The sequence below is a fragment of the Macaca fascicularis genome, chromosome 16 (assembly GCF_037993035.2).
Source record: "Macaca fascicularis isolate 582-1 chromosome 16, T2T-MFA8v1.1".
NCBI lineage: Eukaryota > Metazoa > Chordata > Mammalia > Primates > Cercopithecidae > Macaca > Macaca fascicularis.
Window position 1 is genome coordinate 71,204,942 of NC_088390.1, and position 22,918 is coordinate 71,227,859.

General features: G+C 40.1%; 1 protein-coding gene across 5 annotated transcripts in view; it reads right to left on the reverse strand.

The window, feature by feature from the left end:
• The window catches only part of SMURF2 (SMAD specific E3 ubiquitin protein ligase 2), a 117,970-nt gene that overhangs the window by 69,021 nt on the left and 26,031 nt on the right, over nt 1–22,918 (reverse strand). The window contains exon 1 of one of the 5 annotated variants that reach the window (XM_074020122.1): nt 19,844–20,076. The exons of the other annotated variants lie outside the window; for them this stretch is intronic. The gene's annotated coding sequence lies outside the window, so the exon portion shown is untranslated. Of the gene's footprint in view, nt 1–19,843; nt 20,077–22,918 lie in introns of those variants that run through there. 5 annotated transcript variants of the gene reach the window in all.

Here is a 22,918-nt window from a genome sequence, read left to right on the forward strand (position 1 = left end):
ATGGGATCTAACTAAACTAAAGAGCTTCTGCACAGCAAAAGAAACTCATCAGAGTGAACAGGCAACCTACAGAATGGGAGAAAAAAATTGCAATCTATCCATCTGACGAAGGGTTAATATCCAAAATTTACAAAGAACTTAAATTTACAAAAAAACAAACAAACAAAACAAACAAACAACCCCATCAAAAAGTGGGCAAAGGATATGAACAGACACGTCTCAAAAGAAGACATTCATGCAGCCAACAAACATGAAAAAAAGCTCATCATTACTGGTCATTAGAGAAATGCAAATCAAAACCACAATGAGATACCATCTCACGCCAGTGAGAATGGCGATCATTAAAAAGTCAGGAAACAACAGATGCTGGAGAGGATGTGGAGAAACAGGAACACTTTTACACTGTTGGTGAGAGTGTAAATTAGTTCAACCATTGTGGAAGACAGTGTGGTGATTCCTCAAGGATCTAGAACCAGAAATACCATTTGACCCAGTAATTCCATTACTGGGTATATACCCAAAGGATTATAAATCATTCTACTATAAAGACATATGCACACGTATGTTTACTATGGCACTATTCACAATAGCAAAGACTTGGAACCAACCCAAATGTCTATCAATGATAGACTGGATAAAGAAAATGTGGCACATATACACCATGGAATACTATGCAGCCATAAAAAAGGATGAGTTCATGTCCTTTGCAGGGACATGGATGAGGCTGGAAACCATCATTCTCAGCAAACTAACACAAGAACAGAAAACCAAACACTGCATGTTCTCACTCATAAGTGGGAGTTGAACAATGAGAACACATGGACACAGGGAGGGGAACATCACACAATGGGGCCTGTTGGCGGGTGGGGGGTTAGGGGAGGGATAGCATTAGGAGAAATACCTAATGTAGATGACGGGTTGCTGGGTGCAGCAAACCACCATGGTACGTGTATACCTATGTAACAAAACTGCACGTTCTGCACATGTACCCCAGAACTTAAAGTATAATTTAAAAAAATTTTTAAAAAGAACTGCCTATACTTTTTGACTCTACTTCTTTACCTCCCACTAATGCCTTGATCCACTGCAATCTGGCTTCCTCCCTCACCACTGCCTCTGAATCGCTGCTATAAAGCCCTGGAGACCTAATTAACAAGTCCATACAATGGATATTTTTCCTTCTTTATGGCACTTGACCCCCTCATGGGCATTTGCCACTATTGATTATTCCCTCTTCCAGAATCTCTCTCTTCCAGTTCTGTTTAACACCACATTCACCAGGTTCTACATGGCATAAAACTCATTCTAAGTTCTCTTTGCCAGATCTTGCTATGCTAAAAACTTGAAGTTCTTCAGGGTTTTGCCCTAGGTTCTCTTATTTTACTCTGTAACCTGAGGATCATAGTGTCCATTTTTGTAAACCTTGCAATTATATGTAAACTATTACATATATGTTTATTTTCTGGGGAGAGAATCCATATTTTTCCTGGGAGAGAGTTCACAGCTTAACAGATTGACAGAACTCTTCCTCTCTCTCAAAAAATAAAATTCGAAGAGCCACTTTTCCATATATTCTCTCTGGTCTTTACCATTTACTTTATGGTTATCATGATACCTAAATTCATAAAACCCGATCCTTAGGTCTCTCCTAAACTCCAGGTCCACAAACCAAACAAGCATTCCCCCCAAAAAATCATGTCTTCCCCGCAAATCTGCTCCTCCCTCCAGTTGACTTTCTTTCCAATAAATAGCCTTCCTTTCCACTCCACTACCCAAGTCAGAAATCTCCATAGCAACCTTCACTGTCTTCCCTCCCGAAAACCTGACAATTACAATTCTCAGCAATTCTACCCCGGAAATATCCTTCATCTGTCCACTTCTGTCTATTACCGATGCCAACACCTTAGTCCGCCATCCACTATCTAGGTAATTACAACATTCCCCTGCCTCAAAACCTCACTTCCCTCCAGTTCTCCACACTGGACCTGAAGTGATCTAAAAATCTAATTAAGTCTTTCCATCCACTTCCCCTTCTAAGATCCTTAAAACATTTCAAAGGTCTTCTGGCCCAAACTTACATTGCCTTCAATGCCCTTCAAGCCCTGGCTCCTGCTCACCTCTCTGACCTCATTTTCATCACCACAGCTCCCTTCCAGGCCCTCAAGTCTAAGATCCGGCCATACTAACCTTTACTTTCTCAAATGTATATCTCTCGCCCACAGCCTTCACGTGCCATTCTCTCTGCCTGAAACATTCTTCCTAGGCTTCTTCACCTACTCATCTTCTGGTCTCAAAAGGGAAGGATGCCTTTTAGAACATGTTTCTCTCAAGTCTTCCCCACTTGTATTTTCACAGAAGCTCATACTTATCATAAACACTTATCACATTTTATTGTTCTCGTTTAAGTTTGGAATGTTGCTTATAATTGTGGAGGTGATAAACTCCATACAGCACGAATCATGCCTGCCTCATCTCTTCATATCCCCTGCGCCAAACACATGCTATGCCTGGCACTTGATACGTACTCAATAAATATCTGTTGAATGAATGAAATAGACTCTAAAATAAATAACTTCATTGAAAAGAGGGCTTTTGGCCGGGCGCGGTGGCTCAAGCCTGTAATCCCAGCACTTTGGGAGGCCGAGACAGGCGGATCACGAGGTCAGGAGATCGAGACCATCCTGGCTAACACGGTGAAACCCCGTCTCTACTAAAAAAAAAATACAAAAAAACTAGCCGGGCGAGGTGGCGGGCGCCTGTAGTCCCAGCTACTCGGGAGGCTGAGGCAGGAGAATGGCCTAAACCTGGGAGGCGGAGCTTGCAGTGAGCTGAGATCCGGCCACTGCACCCCAGCCTGGGCGACAGAGCGAGATTCTGTCTCAAAAAAAAGAAAAGAGGGCTTTTTACACTATGTAACAATGGCCAATCCTCACATAATCATAATTTTGATTTAAGAAATCTTATTTTAGGCCAGGTACTGCGGCTTATGCTGTAATTCCAGCACTTTGGGAGGCCAAGGTGGGCAGACCACTTGAGGCAGGAATTTGAGACTTGGGCAACATGGCAAAACCCCATCTCTACTACAAATACAAAAAAAAAAAAGCCAGGTGTGGTGGCACACACATGTAGTCTCAGCTACTCAGGAGGTTGAGGCATGAGAATCACTTGAGCCTGGGAGGCAGAGGTTGCAGTGAGCTGAGATCACGCCACTGCACTCCAGCCTGGGCAACAGAGTGAGACATTGTCCCCCTCCATCCCTCAAAATCTTATTTTTATCATTTCTCTTTACTTAAAACATACTTATCCGGTCGTGTTTAACCAATTCTTTAAAAAAAAATCACAAAATGTATAACATTCAGTTTCAAAGAACAATTGAAAAATCAAAAGAACAAAGAACTTTAAAATCAGGTCCAAAGTTTATGAAGAGAAATTGCATTTTAGTAATCAAGAGATTAAGGAAAATAATATTAGCATTCTAGAAGAAACAAGATTAACTTAAAACAAAGAAATAATATCAGGATTAGTCAGACCGCTATGCTTCATGCTGGATCTAAGCAGTTTCAGCAAGTTCTTGTCTAAATGACTTTCTGCCCTGGAAGCAAAAACTCTCATCTGTAACTTTTAAAAGGAAGATTGTCAAAACACGACCTAAGAACTGGTAATGTTATTTATCTGTAAAAATAAATTATTTTCACATCCTGGAGCCTTTACTGCACTGTTCTTGTTTCTTAGGAATGTACCTTGGGGACTAGAACCACAGCCCATTGCTCTTTTCATTCTCTGTTCTAATCACAGAAGATTGGTAAATGCTCAAAGAATCCATGAATTTCAGTATGACAAACCCCTGATTATGTCACCACAGCAAATTCTCAACTAAGGAGGTATCAGAATCTCCTGGAAAATGTATATACAATATTATAATTTTATGTTAGAAGAAAATCTCTCATCTTTTGTAATAGAAACTATGGAAAGTAGAGCTAAGATTAGGACTCATGGGACTAGGGAAGGGTGGCAATGTGGGAGAAGTTTCATTTTTGTTTTCTAAATGTTTCTTAAAGAAAATAGGTAAAAATAATGTTGAGAAATGCTGGGCAGGAAGGGAATAACAGGAGAGAAATCTTATTAGGTGGGTGAGGACAAAACAAAGGCTATGGGGTACAGACTTTCTCCTAGACCAGCAGTCCCCAACCTTTTTGGTACCAGGGACTGGTTTCATGGAAGACAAGTTTTCCATGAACCAGTGTGGGGGTTGGGGGGTGGCAAAGGAGTTTTGGGAATGATTCAATCTCATTACACTTATTGTGCACTTATTTCTATTATTATTACATCATAATATATATGGAATAATTATACAACTCACCATAATGTAACATCAGTGGGAGCCCTGAGTTTGTTTTCCTGCAACTAGACAGTCCCATCTGGGAGTGAAGAAAGACAGTGACAGATCATCAGGCATTAGATTCTCATAAGGAGGAGCAACCTAGATCCCTCGCATGCGCAGTTCACAGCAGGGTTAACACTCCTATGAGAATCTATTGCCACTGCTGATCTGAGAGGAGGCAGAGCTCAGGTGGTAATACACGATGGGAAGTGGTTGTAAATACAGATGATGCTTCACTGGCTCATCTCCTGCCGTGTGGGCCATGGCCCAGGGTTGAGGGCCCCTGTCCTAGACAGCTATCAATATTTCAATATCTTTAATGTTTACTAAGCTTATATATATGGAATTGAAATTATATAGAGAAAGGCACAAAAATCTGAAGTATTTGAATTAATTCAATTACTTTTCACTAATTTTTGTGTTAAAACAAAACATTATACTAGACTACAGATATTTAGCAGGCACAAGTCAATTTTTATTAATGCTAACTACAAATGTAGCATTTATACCACCACAGTACCATGCTACAGAATCCACTAGGGACAATGTCTCAAACAGCCCATATATTTGTACTAGATTAAGTCTGCTTATAAAACTTTATCATGTTACTACCCTTCTCAAATTTCTTCAAAGCATTTCTCATTCTTAAGTCTATACTCCCAGAACCTAGCTTGTTCTAGCTATTGTATTCACTCCTTTTTCAGACAGATGGTTTGAAATGATTAGCAAAGATGATCAAAACAAGCTGACGTCAGTCATACTGGATAAAGCTTCTGTATTTCACATGGATGCAGGTGTGATCATCTTGAGATACTTAGGGAGAAGGGAATACTTCTACATCATTCATTCTCTCATTCAACATTTCCTGAACACTCACTTTGTGCCAAGTGCTATGACAGTTTCTGCAGATACAAAGATAAATAAGACATGATCCTTTGCTCTCAGAGCTCACAGGTCAGGTAAAGTTCAAATACCATGTCATAAATGCCTTTCATTGTTGTTTTATCAAGATATGGTTTAAGCTTCATGGAAATCTTGTATTTCATTTGAGGCAGCGATTAGAGAAAACCATTTGCAGAAGTACAGACGGCAATAAATACTACCATTTTCATTTAGGTCAATAATTTATTTTTCTGATAGGAGAGGAGTTATCTATATGCAACAAACCAGGTAATAGTATCAGAGTAAATCGCAGTTGTAGAAAGAGAATGCTATGCTTGTTCTTACTAAGTTGTATTCATAATGAATGGCTATCTATGCTTAATGTGAATAAAGCTCCCAACTACTTAGCATATCCTTGCCAAAAATTCCCCTTCCTCCTCCAGATTAGAGTTGCATTCCAATTACACTGCTGATGGGAATGAGACTGCTTGAAAGAAAGAAAAAAAAATACTCAGACATCCCATCTTCCTTCACCCCACAAAAAGATTTTGTAATACTGTTTCTGCAACTCAAAAGTAGTGTAAATGCTTTTGAACACAGATTTCTCTGCATGTTCTTTAAACTTATGTTATCATTGTAAAATAAAACTGAAGTTCAGAATAACATTCCTATACAAATCCCAGCAGATGGCCCAGTGCTTCGGAAGTATCAACTGATGGACACCATTCCTGACCAGTGGCACATGACATCTTTCTGCTCCGAGAAACAGCCTCCATCTCAACCCCTAAACATGAGATGAAAATGAAATTTAAGTTCTACAGAAAACTTCTACACAATTTTTGTATGTGTTTTAGTTATTGTTGCTTGAAACAAGAGTATCACACAAAGATTCACATTCTAGGTGTTATTACAAAATGTTAAAATGAGCAAATATATCACATATAATTCTATATGCATAAAAAGGATCAGTTAAGTAAATGATACCAAACAGCATGTTGAAACATTACACAGTCATTAAAGATCATGTAAATGTATTTATTGATGGATAAGAAAATATTTTCTTTTTCTTTTGACAGTCTCGCTCTGTTGCCCAGGCTGGAGTGCAATGGCGCGATCTCAGCTCACTGCAACCTCCGCCTTCCAGGTTCAAGCGATTCTCGTGCCTCAGCCTCTCAAGTAGCTGGGATTACAGGCATGCGCCACCACACCCAGCTAATTGTTGTATTTTTAGTATAGACAGGGTTTCATCATGTTGGCCAGGCTGGTCTCAAATTCCTGACCTCAAGTGATCCACCTGCCTCGGCCTCCCAAAGTGCTGGGATTACAGGCATCAGCCACCACATCCAGCTTAGAAAATATTTTCTTAATATACTTTTAAGAGTAAAAGTCCTTTTACATGTAGTACATTTAATAAAATATGTTTTTAGTAAAGAATATAAACATATTGGATAACATTTATCAAATATTTACTATGTGCAAGTATACACCAACTACCCTGTGAAATAAGTAGTAGTACTACCGTCATTTTAGAGATGAGGAAACTAAGATTCAGGCATAGAGACTTATCAATGATTATGCTTTTAAGAACTAGAGTTGGTTAGGCACGGTGGCTCACGCCTGTAATCCCAGCACTTTGGGAGGCTGAGGTGGGCTCATCATGAGGTCAGGAGTTTGAGACCTGCCTGGCCAACATAGTGAAACTCTGTCTCTTCTAAAAATACAAAAAATCAGCTGCGTATGGTGGCAGGTGCCTGTAGTCCCAGCTACTCAGGAGGCTGAGACAGAAAAATCACTTGAACCTGGGAGGTGGAAGTTGCAGTGAGCTGAGATTGTGCCACTGTACTCCAGCCCAGACAACAGTGCGAGACTCTGTTTCAAAAAAAAAAAAGAACTAGGGCTGAGATTCCAACTCAAGTAGATTAATTCTAGAACCCAAACTCAACTACCACATAGAGTGAAACATACTCTCTCAGGCTAGTACTTCTTTTTAAAGAATCTTACTCTAGGCTGGCACAGTGGCTCATGCCTATAATCCCAACAGTTTGGGAGGTCTAGGTGGGCTGACGGTTTGAGCCTAGGAGTTCAAGACCAGTCTCAGCAACATGGCAAAACCCCATCTCTACAAAAAAAAGAAAAAAAAAATAGCCGGGCATGGTGGTATGTGCCTGTAGTCCCAGCTACCCAGTAGGCTAAGGTGGGAGAATCACCTGAGCCTGTGAGGCTGCAGTGAGCCATGTGCACACCACTGCACTCCAGCCTGGGCAACAGCGTGAGATCTTATCTAAAAAAAATAAAATAAAAATAAAATCTTAGTCCAGTTAAAGCAGTTATTGGTGACACAGGTTCACAGAACGGTTAACTGAAAACTAGGTTACAGAAGGGTGTTCTACAAAAGATTAAGAATTCTCCTCTTCCAATAGATATAGTAATTTACCTCAACAATCATATTAGCCCTGCTTTTAACTAAATATCTTGTCATTTAATCAAGGAATTTTAGGTAATTCATTTCATTCATGCTGCAAAACAAACTAGGCCCTTAAGTTTAACTTAATATATTCAGTATCTGGCAAGTAGTTAATCTAATTAGTATGTTTGATGATATATTAAAAGATACAGGTTCTGAGGTAATTATCCTTACTAAGAACAGTATCAGCATTTAAACATTTCAACAAGGCAAAATTGGTTCTCAGTTAGAAAATTTATTATATTTTATTTTTTTGAGATGATCTCACTCTGTCACTTAGGCTGGAATAGAGTGAAGCAAACATGGCTCACTGCAGACTCTAGTTAAATTTTCTGGGCTCAAGTGATCCTCCCACCTCAACCTCTGAGTAGCTGGGACTACAGACGCACACCACCATGCTTGCCAATGTCTAAAATTTTTTTGCAGAGATGGCGTCTTGCCATGGTGCCCAGGCTCAAGCAATCCTCCTGCCTCAGTCTCCCAGACTGTTAGAATTACAGGCATGAGCCACCACGCCCAGCTTCAGTTAACAAATTTAAAATGATCTTTCTAGTCCACTCATATCAAACAACTTTTAAGTAACTACTTAAAAATTTTATTCAACAAAGATGAAGATTTTGGTAAAAAAGTTCTCACAAACATGCGTGCTTTTTAAATTAATAAAACAAGATGAGCGTATACAAATAAGCTTTTTAGACACTGAGTGCAAGTTTATCAATAACAGATCTACTTTGATATAATAAATGCAGATTTTAAAGAAATCTAGTCAGAATTATAAATTTTATTCTAGTCACAATTATAATTTTTTTACTTATAGTGATCAGAGGTAATTTTAAAGTAAAGTTTATCTTAACAAGCATAATAATCAAGTTCTGGTGTAAGTTCACATGTTAAAAATAAAAAAGGGCTGGGTGCGGTGGCGTACGCCAATAATCCTAGCACTTTGGGAGGCTGAGGTGAGAGAATCACTTGAGCCCAAGAGTTAGAGACCAGTCTGGGCAATATAGTGAGACCACGCCTCTAAAATAAATAAATAAATAAATAAATAAATAAATAAATAATTTAAAAGCTCAGCTAAAGCCAAGCAGCACATTCAGTATGAGATAAAAGAAAAGCACTTGGTCTCGGTATCTGGTACACAACAGGCACTCTGTGAAGGCTATTAGTTTGAGAAACTATCTGAAAGGATTTCAGCTATATATCTTAAACCAGTATTTCTGTGAATTCTTTACTCCTATATAAGGATGAAAATACATAAAAGTACCATTCTCCATTCAAAAATTCACCATGACTTAAAGACCTATGCTGTGTGCAGACCAAACATTATCCTGTCTGTTGCTGCTGGAGACTCAGTCTCCACCTTCTCTACTGGACTCCTTCATTCAAACAGACCCACTCACAACTGATGGCTGTTCAAGAGATGAATATTGTATATTTAAATTAAACCACACATTTACTTTCTTCATAAGGATGCCGAGAGAAGGAGACCTTATTGTAAAGTTCAAGTACATACTTGCAATGAAGCCTGAACATTATTTTATATGTAGAAAAAGATTTGTATCACTTTTTGGCCACTCCCAAGTTTCCCTCCTTTACCTTCTTTTTCTAGAGACACTCATAGAGGCAGTGTAATACAGTGTGTTAAGCTATAAGCACTATAAAAGAGTTAAATAATTAGGGTCAGAATGCATGGGTGTGAACCTGGTGCTATCCCTTACGAACTTGTGACCCTAAAAACTACTTAACTTCTCTTTGCTTCAGATACCTCATCTGTAAAAATGAGGACAGGAGGATACTAAGAGCCACCTCATAGTGTTGTTTTAAAGATTAAACAAATTGAAACACAGAGAACACAAGAATAGTACCTGGTACACAGCAAGTGCTCAATAAACAATTGGCTATTATTACTCAATTCTAAAAACTCTAATAAAATTAACCAACCAGGTTGCAAACACATTAAAAAAGAATACGGCTGGGCATGGTGGCTCATGCCTGTAATACTAGCACTTTGGGAGGCCGAGGCGGGTGGATCATGAGGTCAGCAGATTGAGACCATCCTGACTAACATGGTGAAACCCCATCTCTACTAAAAACACAAAAAATTAGCCGGGCGTCATGGTGGGCACCTGTAGTCCCAGCTACTCGGAAGGCTGAGGCAGGAGAATCGCCTGAACCCAGCAGGCAGAGGTTGCAGTGAGCCGAGATCATGCCACTGCACTCCAGCCTGGGCAACACAGTGAGACTCTGTCTCAAAAAAAAAAAAAAGAGGAAGAATATAATTTGGCAAGACGTTTGCCTTAACCAAAACCAATACCATAGATTAGGTGGCTGAAATAGCAAACATTTGTTTCTCACAAATCAATGGAGGCTAAGTCCAAGATCAAGTTGCCAGCAGTCAATGTCTGGTGAGGGCCCTCTTCCTGGTTTGCATACTCCCACCTTCTCCCTGTATGCTTGCATGACCCCCATCATCTCTCCCATGTCTCTTTTTATAGGGGCACTAATCCTATTCATGAAGGCTCCACCCTCATGACCTCATTACCTCCCGAATGCCTCACCTTCAAATACCATCACATTGCGGGTTAGGCTTCAACATATGAATACTGGGGCGCACATTCCACTCATAGCAAAGCTTATGTAACTAGCAAGCTTTCAGTAAATGCTGTTAAATGAGTCCCAATCTGTTTCTCTAGCCTCATTCCTTTCCCAAGCTCCAAACCCACATACCCGTTTAGATTCCTCACCAGCACTTCAAATTATATTTATTCAAAATGGAATTCATCATATTCCCTAGTGAACCTGCTCTTCTTCCTTTTGACCTCCCTAGTGCTGTGAACTGCACCACGTTTCCAACCATTCAGAAAGCAATGTCTTTATCTCTCTTCCTCTCTCTGACCACCTCACATATCTAAAGCAGTTGCCAGATTGTATCAGGTTGTCACATACCTCTGCTTATCTCCATTTCCAGTGTTCACACTTAAATAATACATCTAGAGTACTTTACAATGTGCCAAAAACTTCTACACATATTATTTTCTTTAATCCCTAAAGCTTGTGAGTTATCTAACATCCACAGAAAAACTGTAAGTGAATGTTGTGGCTCACCCCTAAGCACCACCTAGGAAGTGAGTTTAGGCATTGTGAATTCAGGCTCCATCCTATTTTTCTATAAATCCTTCACTCAGACAGTGCCAATGATACCTGTTTTCTCACTCATTAACCCCTAGACTGACAAGCTCATCCTCTTCCCTCAAATAAGTCCAGGACTTTTCTGCCTTTGCCTTTATTCATAATGTTCTTCCCGCCTTAAATGCTGTTATCCCAATCACTGGCCCTTAAAATCTTATCCATTCATCAAATGTCTGTGAAGCCTTTTCTGACTCTCTTTTTGAGTCTGATTTTGATCTCTTCCTTCCTGTGAACCTCCAACAACATTTGGATTCTGCTTGTTTTATTATAGTGCTTTCTCATTTTGCTTGTTATTCATGTGATGTCTTACCTCTGTCCCATTAAGCTATAAAGCTCTCCTACAGTTTATTATATAATATCTTAAACATAATATGCAAATACTTGTTGAATCAAAGAAAATTCTCAGAAAACCACTGATGAGTTATAAGGATAAGCAAACTAAAAGGTAAAGGATACATGCAGCTCACTCCTTGCTTCCCCTCACCTAGTAAGTCTTTATGTTCAAATCAGGATGGCTTCCTTCACTATTCATAAGTACTCTGCTTATCCATTCCTTAGTGCCCAACTACTCACCTAATAACAGATCTCACTGAGCCTTCTCTCTCATTCACAATAGAAAAGTACATTGTCCCACAATGTTCTAAAATTATATTTGCCTTGTTTCTGCAACAGTGTAAACAAAGATAAGCTTCCATATCTTCTGCATTCTTCCAGACTCTAAAACTGTAGTCAAATACCTGACGATCTACTAAGAGAACAAAGTGCAAAGGTATTTAGCTTTCCAAATAGGCTCAATTTGAAAACACAGGCCACAAACACAAATAGGAAAGAAAACTGCAACTATAAAAAAGCACTGTAGGCTGGGAGCGGTGGCTCACGCCTGTAATTCCAGCACTTTCGGAGGCTGAGGTGGGTGGATCACCTGAGGTTAGGAGTTCGAGACCAGTCTGGCCAACATGGCAAAACCCTATCTCTACTAAAAATACAAAAATTAGCCAGGTGTGGTGGCATGCACCTGTAGTCCCAGCTACTTGAGAGGTTGAGGCAGGAGAATCGCTTGAATCTGGGAGTCAGAGGTTAGAGTGAGCCGAGATTACACCACTGCACTCCAGCCTGGGTGAGAGAGCGAGACTCCATCTCAAAAAATAATAATAGGCTAGGCGTGGTGGCTCATGCCTGTAATCCCAGCACTTTGGGAGGCCGAGGTGGGTGGATCACAAGGTCAGGAGTTCAAGACCAGTCTGGCCAATATGGTGAAACCCCATCTCTACTAAAAATACAAAAATTAGCTGGGCATAGTGGCACATGCCTATAATCCCAGCTACTCAGTAGGCTGAGGCAGGAGAATTGCTTGAACCGGGACCTAGGAGGCAGAGGTAGCAGTGAGCGAGATCGCGCCACTACATTCCAGCCTGGGCTATAGAGTAAGACTCTCTCTCAAAAAATAAAAATAAAAAATAATAATAATAATAAAAGGCACTGTAGTGAGCCATCATCACATCACTGCACTCCAGCCTGGGTGGCAGAGTGAGACCTTGTCCCCAAAATAAGTGATAAATAAAATATTATAATAATAAATTTAAAAAAATAAAAAGCACTGTAATGTGTAAGAAAATACTTCTATATAACTACATATTTTTGAAATAATTCCTGGGTTAATATAGAATTCATAAATGTAATAAACTTTTTATTTTAGAATAGTTTCAGATTTACAGAAAAGTTACAAAGTTAGTACAGTGTTCCCATATATCCAAACTCATTTATTCTATTATGAACATCTAACATTAATATGGGACATTTGTCACAATTAAAGAACGAATACATTATTATACATTATACATTAATATTATACATTATTAATTAAAATTGATGTTTTATTCAGATTTCCTTACTTTTTACATACTGTAGAACACCGTAATACATTTAGTCACATCTCCTAAGGCTCCTTGTGGCTGTAACAGTTTCTCTGGCTTTCTTACTGTTTCTCAGACTTGTTATTTATGGCCTTGACGGTTTTGAGGAATAACATTGGTAAGGTATTTTGTGGAATGCCCCTCAACTGGGATTTGTCTAACTTCTTATGATTAGACGGGGTTTAGGAGTTGTTGGGAGGAAGACTACAAAGGTAAAGGTATCATTCTCATAACATCATATCAAGGGTACATACTATCAACATGATTTATCGCTGTTGATACTAACCTTGACCTAGCTAAAGTAGTGTTTGTCAAGTTTTTCCACTGTAAAATTCCTCTTTTTCCCCCTTTCTATACTGTACTCTTTGGAAGGAAGTCACTATGCAAAACCCACACGTAAGGACTAGAGAGTTATACTATACCTCCTTAAGAGTGGGATAACTACATAAATTGTTTGGACTTATTCTGCATGGGAGATTTGTCTATTCTCTATCTAATAATTTATATCAGTATGGACTCATAAATATTTGTTTTGTACTTTGGGTTAAAATCCAATACTACTTTATTTTATTGCTCACATTTTTCCGGTTTTGGCCACTGGGAGCTCTTTCAATTGGTTCGTGTGCTCCTTTGACATACTTCCATCACTTAGGGGAAAGGGAGAGCTCTTTCTAACTTTCTAATATTGGAAAATGCTCTAGGATCATTTAAGTTCCCTACCCTGGCCTCAGAATTAGTCATTTCTCCAAGCAACCCTAGGAATTATCAAATTTAAACATCCATAAAGACCCAAAATTTTCAAATATAAACAGTTAAGCCAGTGAACCCTTCAGTTCCTAAGGTCTTCCTTCACTAGATCATTATGTTCCATGACATCAAGAATATAACTTTGATCTCCACTGTATCCCCAGAGTCTAGAAAAAAATGTACAGTAGGCATTCAATAACTACTACAAACACTGAAACTATGAGACTCCAGAAGGTGGCTCCAGATTGAGTCATAACATAACTCACCATTCCAATGGAATCTGCCTAGATTTCTCATGTTTAGACTCCTGTTCTAACACCACTGTGTCTAATTCACTGCATTGTTTTACAGTAAACAAAAAGTTTCCTTTTTCCACTGCTCCTCCCTTTTACTCCATTGCAAGCCAGAAGTTTTGTTAAGTATTCCCCAGTAAAATTTCCAGTGCAAAGGAATATACATCACATTTCCTAGGTTCTTTCTATAATGGCATATTGCCATTTACATCATCCTTTTCCGAGTTCTATTGAAATTACCATTTTTAACTTGCTATGAAGAGTTTAAATGAAAGGCATAATGCCAAATCCTTATCAACATTAGCAGCAGAAGAAAAATTATACTGACAAAAATCTACTGATACCAAATTGGACATAATGCCCTCAAAACACCTAGTTAGTATGTATGTAAAACAAAGCATCTAAAACCTACCAAAATCCTTGACAAATCTATATGTAGATAGGAAAAAGCTTAAGTTAAACATAAATTGTCTTGTCTCTATATATTTGATAATGTGAAGACATGGTTCCCTCCACAGTTTATCCATATATATGCAAAATAAACTAAAATTATAATGGGGTGGTTCTACTAAACAACTTTATGATACAATATTCACTAATTTGTGATGGCTTGTTTTTCAGAGAAAGTTACCACATGCAAAAAGAAAGCTACAACAAATGACTCACTACTGACTAAAAAGCAAGTCTGATAATCCTACAATAGAGTTCTACTTCAATCTTAATAGGATATCAAAGTGCTATAAATTATACTGCCTTAGGTGAGGCGCAGAGGCCAATGCCTGTAATCCCAGCACTTTGGGAAGCTGAGGCGGGAGGACTGCTTGAGCCCAGGAGTTCAAGACCAGCCTGGGCAACATGGTGAGATCTCATCTGTACAAAAAAAAAATTTTTTTTTTTGAGATGGAGTCTTGCTCTGTCATCCAAACTGGGGTGGAGTAGCGCAATCTCAGCTCACTGCAGCCTCCAGCCCCCAGGTCCCAGTCATTCTCCTGCCTCAGCCTCCCAAGTAGCTGGGATTACAGGCGCATGCCACCACACCAGGCCTCTACAAAAAAAAAAAAAAAAAAAAAATTAAAAACTAGCAAAGTTTGGTGGCAAATGTCTGTAGTCCCAGCTACTCAAGAGGCTGAGGCTGGAGGACTGCTTGAGCCCAGGAGTTCAAGACTAGCCTGGGCAACATAGTGAGACCTCATCTCTACAAAAAACTTTCTAAAATTAGCAAGGTGTAGTGGCAAATGCCTGTAGTCCCAGGCACTCAGGAGGCTGAGGTGGGAGGATCGTTTGAACACAGGCGGTTAAGGCTGCAGTGAGCTGTGTGTTCGTGCCACTGCACTCCAGCCAGGGCAAGGCAAGAAAGAAAGAAAAGGAAAGGAAACGAAGAAAGAAAATAATAATTGCCTCAATAAAATAGCATTTATAGAGAGTATGAGCCATAGAGGATAAGTGATCTGTGGCCACATGTGTAGTATGTGATCCTGACCCACTGGCCACTGCTAATTGGATAATAATAATATAAGCAGCTGCCACATCCAGTATGAGCCAGTCAGATCCTCTCTCTTGGCTAGCATTGACAGCCAGTGCCTCCACACAGAAGGAAGCATAAGCATTTAGAAAGAGGATGGTTCTCCTGACTCTAGGGGGCCACTGGAAATAATCTCAGTTCCTGAGGCTTTCCAGTTTCTGGATCCTGTCTCTCCAAAGCCAGGCCACATACCTTCCCCTTTGGGTACCAAAACTATATCCTCCCAATAATTTCTCTTTTTGCTTAAGTTAGTCTGAATGGGTCGCTTTCCTGTTACTTGCAACCAAAAATGTCTGAAGATAAAGGGAATCCGCAGTGCTTACCAAAGCACTGTCATACGCCAAAAAGCACACTTAAGCAAAAATGCAAATGTGTTAAATCCCCAAATCATTAACATTTTACAAGTTAAAATGTTTTCAAATGTTAGTCCTAATCTTAAATATTAACAAAAATGACATGTGTTCAAAAAATTGCTATGCAGAGAAGAACACATGAACATGCTTCTAATATACAATTTTGTATTCAACAGAGATCTCTGTTTTATGACACCAGCAAATTACCACAGTGTAAATTATGGGCCCACATATGTAGAACTGGTATTCGTTGGTGTATATCTACTGTAGCACCTTAAAGTCATGGTTCTCAGGGTTCTCAAATTTTAGCATGTATCCTATCTCTTCCTAGAGGGCCTGTTAAAACACACTGCTGAGTCCTAACTCAAGTTCCTAATTCAGTAGGTCTAGAGGGGGGCCCCATGACTAAATTCCCAGTGATGCCAATGCTGCTGGTCTCAGCACCAGACTTTGAAAACCACAGCCTTAAATAATGGCTGTTTACTTTTAGGGGGATGAGTTTTTACTCAAAGGAGCGCTTTACCATCACCGTGATGGTAAAGCGCTCCTTTGAAAATCTAAGAAAAACTATGTACTTATACAATACACATACTTTAAAGGGTTTACAGAAACTCAAAAGCTCATCGACATACGCTTCCAAATTCATATATATGTTTAATAAATACTATGGCAAAATTATACCAAGGATAGTTTGCAAATTATGTAAATTAGTGGCCACCTTGGGGAACTTGCAATTTCAACGAGGGCTTACACCCCCACAATGCCTTAGAACCAAAGGAGGTAAAACCCCCAAAGCGATAGTCTACATTCTTGAACTCTCACACTAAGACAACTAATGGCTCAATAACTCAAAATTAACTTCCTTGAAGAATTCCCTAGCAAGAGGTAAAGAAAGGGTAGCTCTTTGTGACTTCCTGCCTTGAAAGCTCAGCCTTTATCTTATCTGCTAGAATCCCAGTGTACTGACTCTTCAGATGAAGACCTCACACTACTCTCACAACTGATCATCACAAGGCTCCCTCACATCTTCCTGCCTTAGATATCATGGTCCTATCTCCTCCCCTGTTACTGAGCACCCATGCAGTATGGGACAGATAATCCCACAATTTCCATTAAGGACTTACCCCCACCCTTCAAAAGAAAGCCAGGCTGCTGTTTTTAAACTCTAGCCTCAGGCAAAATCCCTACGCCCACTAAAAAGACCGAAAGTTTTCTGAGGAGTTTAGAAAACTTTTACATATCTAATACTCCCATGCCCACCAGAACCTCACAAACTTACAGACTACTAGTTTCCCTAAGAAGGTCAAAGATGGTTCCAAAAACAGGTTGGAACCCTAATGCAGATCAGGTATCACTAATCAGAGGGAAGTTTAAGAAAAGTGTCTGTACACCTATAATCCCAGCACTTTGGGAGGTCAGGGTGGGAGGATCCCTTGAACCCAGGAGTTTGAGACCAGCTTGAACAACATAGTGAGACGCTGCCTCTATAAAAAAATTTTTTTTAATTAGCCAGGCGTGGTGGTGTGTGTCTGTAGTCCGAGCTACTGGAAGGCTAAGGCAAAAGGATAGCTTGAGCCCAGAAGTTTGAGGCTGCAGGGAGCTGCGATCACACCACTGCACTCCACCCTGGCAACAGACAGACCCTGTCTCTAAAACAAAACAAGTAGAAGGAAAAGTATCTGCTTCACACCATCCCCAAAGTCTTTCTTACCAAAGTAGATTACACCAAAATTCTAAATTGCAAGCAAAGTCATTTATAATCAGAAGATTTTAGAAACTTTTAGGCAATATTTTTATAGACCTAGAGGCAGACCTAAATGGCCTTTTCAGCCTCCTTTAATGGATTAAAACCAGAAATAGATTAGTGGGAAGAATGTCAGTGGACTGGCAAATAGATTATTTACATGAATTACAACAGAATATTGTACAAGAACTCTAAACAAATTTTTTAAAAATCATATGTCTCTTCAAATTAAACAACTCATTCAAAGTCTAACAATACCTCCTATGACTGGTAGAGAAAAGAACTGTCCTGGGGGGATGTGGAATCCATAAATCATTCAGGTACTAGAAAAGTAACCATCCTTTAAGAACTAAGAAAGGAGGCCAGGAGCGGTGGCTTACGCCTGTAATCCCAGTACTTCGGAGGTCAAGGTGGCAGATCACGAGGTCAGGAGTTCAAGACCAGCCTGGTCAACATAGTGAAACTCCACCTCTACTAAAAATACAAAAATTAGCCGGGCATGGTGGTGCACTCCTGTAGTCCCAGCTACTTGGCAGGATGAGGCAGGAGAATCGTTTGAACCCAAGAGGCACAGGTTGTGGTGAGCTGAGATCGCACCACTGCACTCCAGCCTGGGCAACAGAGCAAGACTCTGTCTCAAATTAAGTGGCTAGCAAAAATCCTAGAAGAGATTTATTTATAAGAGGCTTCTGATTTTTAAAAATCTTCATGCCCTAACCAAGTAAAAAAACCACTTCATTTGAGATATTACCAGCTAACTGGGAATTTCTAAAAATATAAGGTCCTACTCAAATTAAATGCTACAAAAGAAAAAGAGCCTGTTACTCTACAAGCGTGCAGACAGCTAACTGGCCAAAACACAAGAAAGTAGTTCCTGCCATCACATCCAAACGGGTGCAACAGGTTAGGGGTAAGCAGTAAGGCAGAACTATAATATTGTGAAACCTAAAATTTAAAGGCTCTACTGGGGACAACTACTGGGGGCAAGGGGACAAATGACAGTGCACCCAGAGTTGAAACAAATTTAGCAGAAAAAGGTTTTAAAACTATCCTTAGAAAATTATAAGAATTTTGCCTCTCAGAATTTGCCTCTCATTAGTTGAACTGATAAGGATAAGAACAAGTTGCTATACAAACTTCTTGAAGACTCCAGCTAAGCGCTGTCTTTTATATGACTGGGGAGCACTATACGATTGGGGAGAACTTAAAACATATCCTTGAAGGCCCTACTTTCAACCAGCACTCAATTATCTCTAAAGAGTCCTTAAAATGCAACTATTAGTCAAATGCAGTGGTGAGGTCAAGTCAGAAAAGTCTCCATTTCATCAGTTAGAGCACTGGTATCCTCCCTAAGAGCAGCTTCATAAGAGTACTGTGCAAAGGCTGGGTTAGTGCACAAATGAAAGGTGAAGGCCATGTGGAGTGGCTCATGCTGTAATCCCAGCACTCTGGCAGACCAACGCAGGAGGATCACTTGAGCCCAGGAGTTCAAGACCAGCCTAGGCAACATGGCAAGACCCCATCTCTACAAAAAATTTTAAAATTAGCTGGTGGCTCATGCCTGTAGCCCCAGCTACTTGGGTCAAATAAAGGGAGGGAGGGCCAGGGGTGGGAGGGTGGAGAGGGGCAAGGGGCAGTGGGGAGAGGGGTTTGGGGGGGAGAGGGGGGGAGGGGGGGAGAGAGAGAGAGAGAGAAAGAGGAAAACAAGGATACACATGAGAGTAGGCTACTGTTTGTAAAAGTCAGACCTGAAATGAAGAAATGCAGGGGTTAAAGAAAATGGGCTAAGGAAGGCCTTTAAAGATGAGCGTGTGGATATTTAAATTCTGAAAGAAGATAAAAAGAGTACTTAATAGGACAAAGTTCCAGAGTCCACAGGGGAAAATTAACTAACCTTCACAGATGAGGAACACACCTTGACTGGTCATCTTTGAAAACCAGCCCAGCTCCTAAAATCTCCTCTCTCAGAACACAAAATGCACTTAGACATGCCCTCCCAAAAAACAAAACACCATGAAACAAACAAAACACCATGAAACAAACAAAAACCGGAAATTTGACATGACCCTAATTCCACCTCTGCCCTCATTTTCACACTTTTTATTGGATGTAAGAAATATTTACACAATAATTAATATTCATTAAGCGTTTACTACTTCTCAGACGTAGTGCTTATGCACGTTATATAGATTAGCTCATTAAACACCAGAGAGGATCAGCAATACAGGGTCAGCAAAGCTGCACGTGGCTATCATATCTGCCTCTCAACATCTATTAACCACCCATCACCCTAGTATTATTCTAAAGACTGTCTTTTTTGTGTGTGGGGGGGTGGTGGGACAGAGGCTCACTCACCCAGGCTGGAGTACAATGTTGTAATCTCAGCTCACTGCAACCTCTGCCTCCCAGGTTCAAGCAATTCTCCTGCCTCAGTCTCCCAAGTAGCTGGGATTACAGACGCCCACCACCACGCCCAGCTAATTTTCTTATTTTTAGTAGAGACGGGGTTTCACTATGTTGACCAGGCTGGTCTCGAACCCCTGACCTCAAATGATCTGCCCATTTCGGCCTCCCAAAGTGCTGGAATTACAGGCATAAGCCACCGCCTCTCTTTAAAAAGGGGTGGGTGGGAGGAAGCAAAGCTAAATTTTAATCTCCAGAAGTTTTGACTTGGCACATCAATCACTAATTTATCCATTAGCTCAGATGTCCAAAGCTAGACTGGCCAAAGTGTCGTGCAATCCACACCACATGGTTAATAACGGACCATGCCCCTACATACTCCTAATAGCAGCCCTCCCAGGAAATGTGTGCCGATTAAACCAAATCCATTTCCAATTGACTTATGTTCAGGGCAGCTGTGGGAAAGAGCGATTGGGGGAACTTCTCTTAATTCAAAACACATACTCAGCCTATTTGACATAAAACTTGGTCTTAAAGGAAGTTACAAATGCTTCCTATATCCTTTTTTCAGCTGAAGGGGAAAATGAGACAAGTAACCACTTGGGGAAAAAAAAAACTTGTTCAAAGGCCTCCAGACTTCTGTCAAGAGACCTAAACAATTTAGGAAGATCATGTAACACAGAGCTTAGAGACAGGAATAAAACACATCTGGCTTCAAATTCCAGCTTCCCACACTTAAGAGAAGGGCTGTGAGCCCTTGGACAAACGATTTAACCTCTCTGAGATCAGTGTTTTCTGATGACAATATAATATTTGTACTCGCCTACTTCAGAGTATTATTTTGAGGATTAAGTGAGATGACTTAGGTAAAGAGTTTCTTAAAACTTTGCAAATAGGGATACACAGTATTTATTGTTACAACAGAAGGTAGAGGCCGGGTGTGGTGGCTCAAGTCTGTAATCCTAGCACTTTGGGACGCCAAGGCAGGCAGATAGCTTGGGCCCAGAAGTTCGAGACCAACCTGGACAACCTGGGGAGACCCTGTCTCTACAAAAACACAAAAATTAGCCAGGCGTGGTGGCACGCACCTGTAGTCCCAGCTACTTGGGAGGCTGAAGTGGGAGAATTGAGCCCAGGAGGCCGAGGCTGCAGGGAGCCATGATATCATTGTACTCCATCCTGGGTGACAAAGCAAGACCCTGTTTCAAAAACAAAACAAAACAAAACAAAACAAAACAGATAGATTCCTCTATATATAAAAACCTATAGATTCCTCTATATCCAGGTACTGGGAGTCAATCAGGGTCCCTCAAAATCAAACAGAGGAAAGAACAACTTCAAAGAGAAAGCAAAATATAAAAACAAAAACAGAGAAAGAACACTCCCTTTCCACTAAACCCTCCCTACCCACCCCAGTATCATTCCATCCCAGGTGAAAATGTTTATTAGCTGGGTAAAAATAAATATTTACATAAATTCCTTTACCATATATTTACAATACAATATAGTAAGAATAACCATTAAATGTGTCATATTCACTTGGTTGCAAGTTTAAACTCCAGGATTCAACTAGCATCACTGGTTTGCTTTTCACATAACATGAATTATCTTACAGTAACTTCAGTTGATTAGAGGTACTAGAGACTCAGTAAAATTCTGGTCCCTACAATTCTGAGCCTTCAATAATATGCTGAAAACACCAAACAACTTTCAATTCTAAACTTTATTTAGAGGTAACTTATAAACACAGGCAACTACGATGAGATTAGCCTCCCACCCCCAAAAAAAATGTTGTGAAGAGTTTTACACTCTCCATACGAAGTTACTGTAAAAACATAAAATTTAAATAGGCCGGGTGTGGTGGCTCATGCCTGTAATCCCAGTACTTTGGGAAGCCGAGGTGGGCAGATCACCTGAGGTCAGGAGCTTGAGACCAGCCTGGCCAACATGGCAAAACCCCGTCTCTACAAAAATTCAAAAATACAAAAATTCACCAGGTGTGGTGGTGCATGCCTGTAATCCCAGCTACTTGGGAGGCTGAGGCACGAAAATCACTTGAACCTGGAAGCTGGAGGGTGCAGCGAGCCGAGATTCCACCACTGCACTCCAGCCCGGGTGACAGTGAGACTCTTGTCTCAAAACAAAAAACAAAAACAAAACAAAAAAAAGAGTAACTGGCTGCTAGCGTTCTGGGAGCTAAGTAATACAAAGGGGCTGAGAGCTTCACCATTTAAAGATGTAGCCAATCCCCTCATTTTCAGGTGGGCATTTCTTTACCACCTTCCACAGCACCAGGTATTCCTGGGTCTGCAGGCAGTCTGGCTTTCTCCACAAGATAAATCTTTGACTTTTTGTGAGGTTGGGGAAGAATACTCATCTGCCTGCCTAGGATGAGGCATGCATAGAACTTTCCACTGACTTTAAACCATTTCCTGCTTCCAGCTTCACATCTTGCTTGCACCCTCAGAGATACCTGGTACCTTCAATTCCTGAGTCTTTCTAGAGATATGTGATATGAACTGGCTAGAATCATGCAAGGAATTGGTATCCACCTCTGCAAATATTTTATATTCCACTTTCTCAGCTAATTAATCTACTCCAACTACTTTCCATTTCCCTGAAGTTTTTTTATACCACTTATTTGCTGTCTCCTGTTCTTTCTGCTCTTATAAATTTATGCTGTTTTTATTCCCTTACCCGCTGTGAACGGGGCTTGGGGACAGAGCAGAAATAAACATGTTTGTTCAATTCAAGCTTAAATTTTCATGCTTAAAAAGAAGACACAGTCCTTGAATGATTTTTATCTGATGCTAATATATATCCTGGGTGCATTCAGATTTCATGAAGCCTGGAGTTTACAGAGTCTGGGGGCTCCACTTTAAGAGCACAGAATTGGGTATTGACAGCCAATATTCAATTTAGAATGAGAAAATAAAATCATAAATTTTAACAAACTGCCAAAAGCTACAAACGTCATAACCTAATAATAATAATATTTGTTATGACAAGTTTTTTTCCAATTTGTTT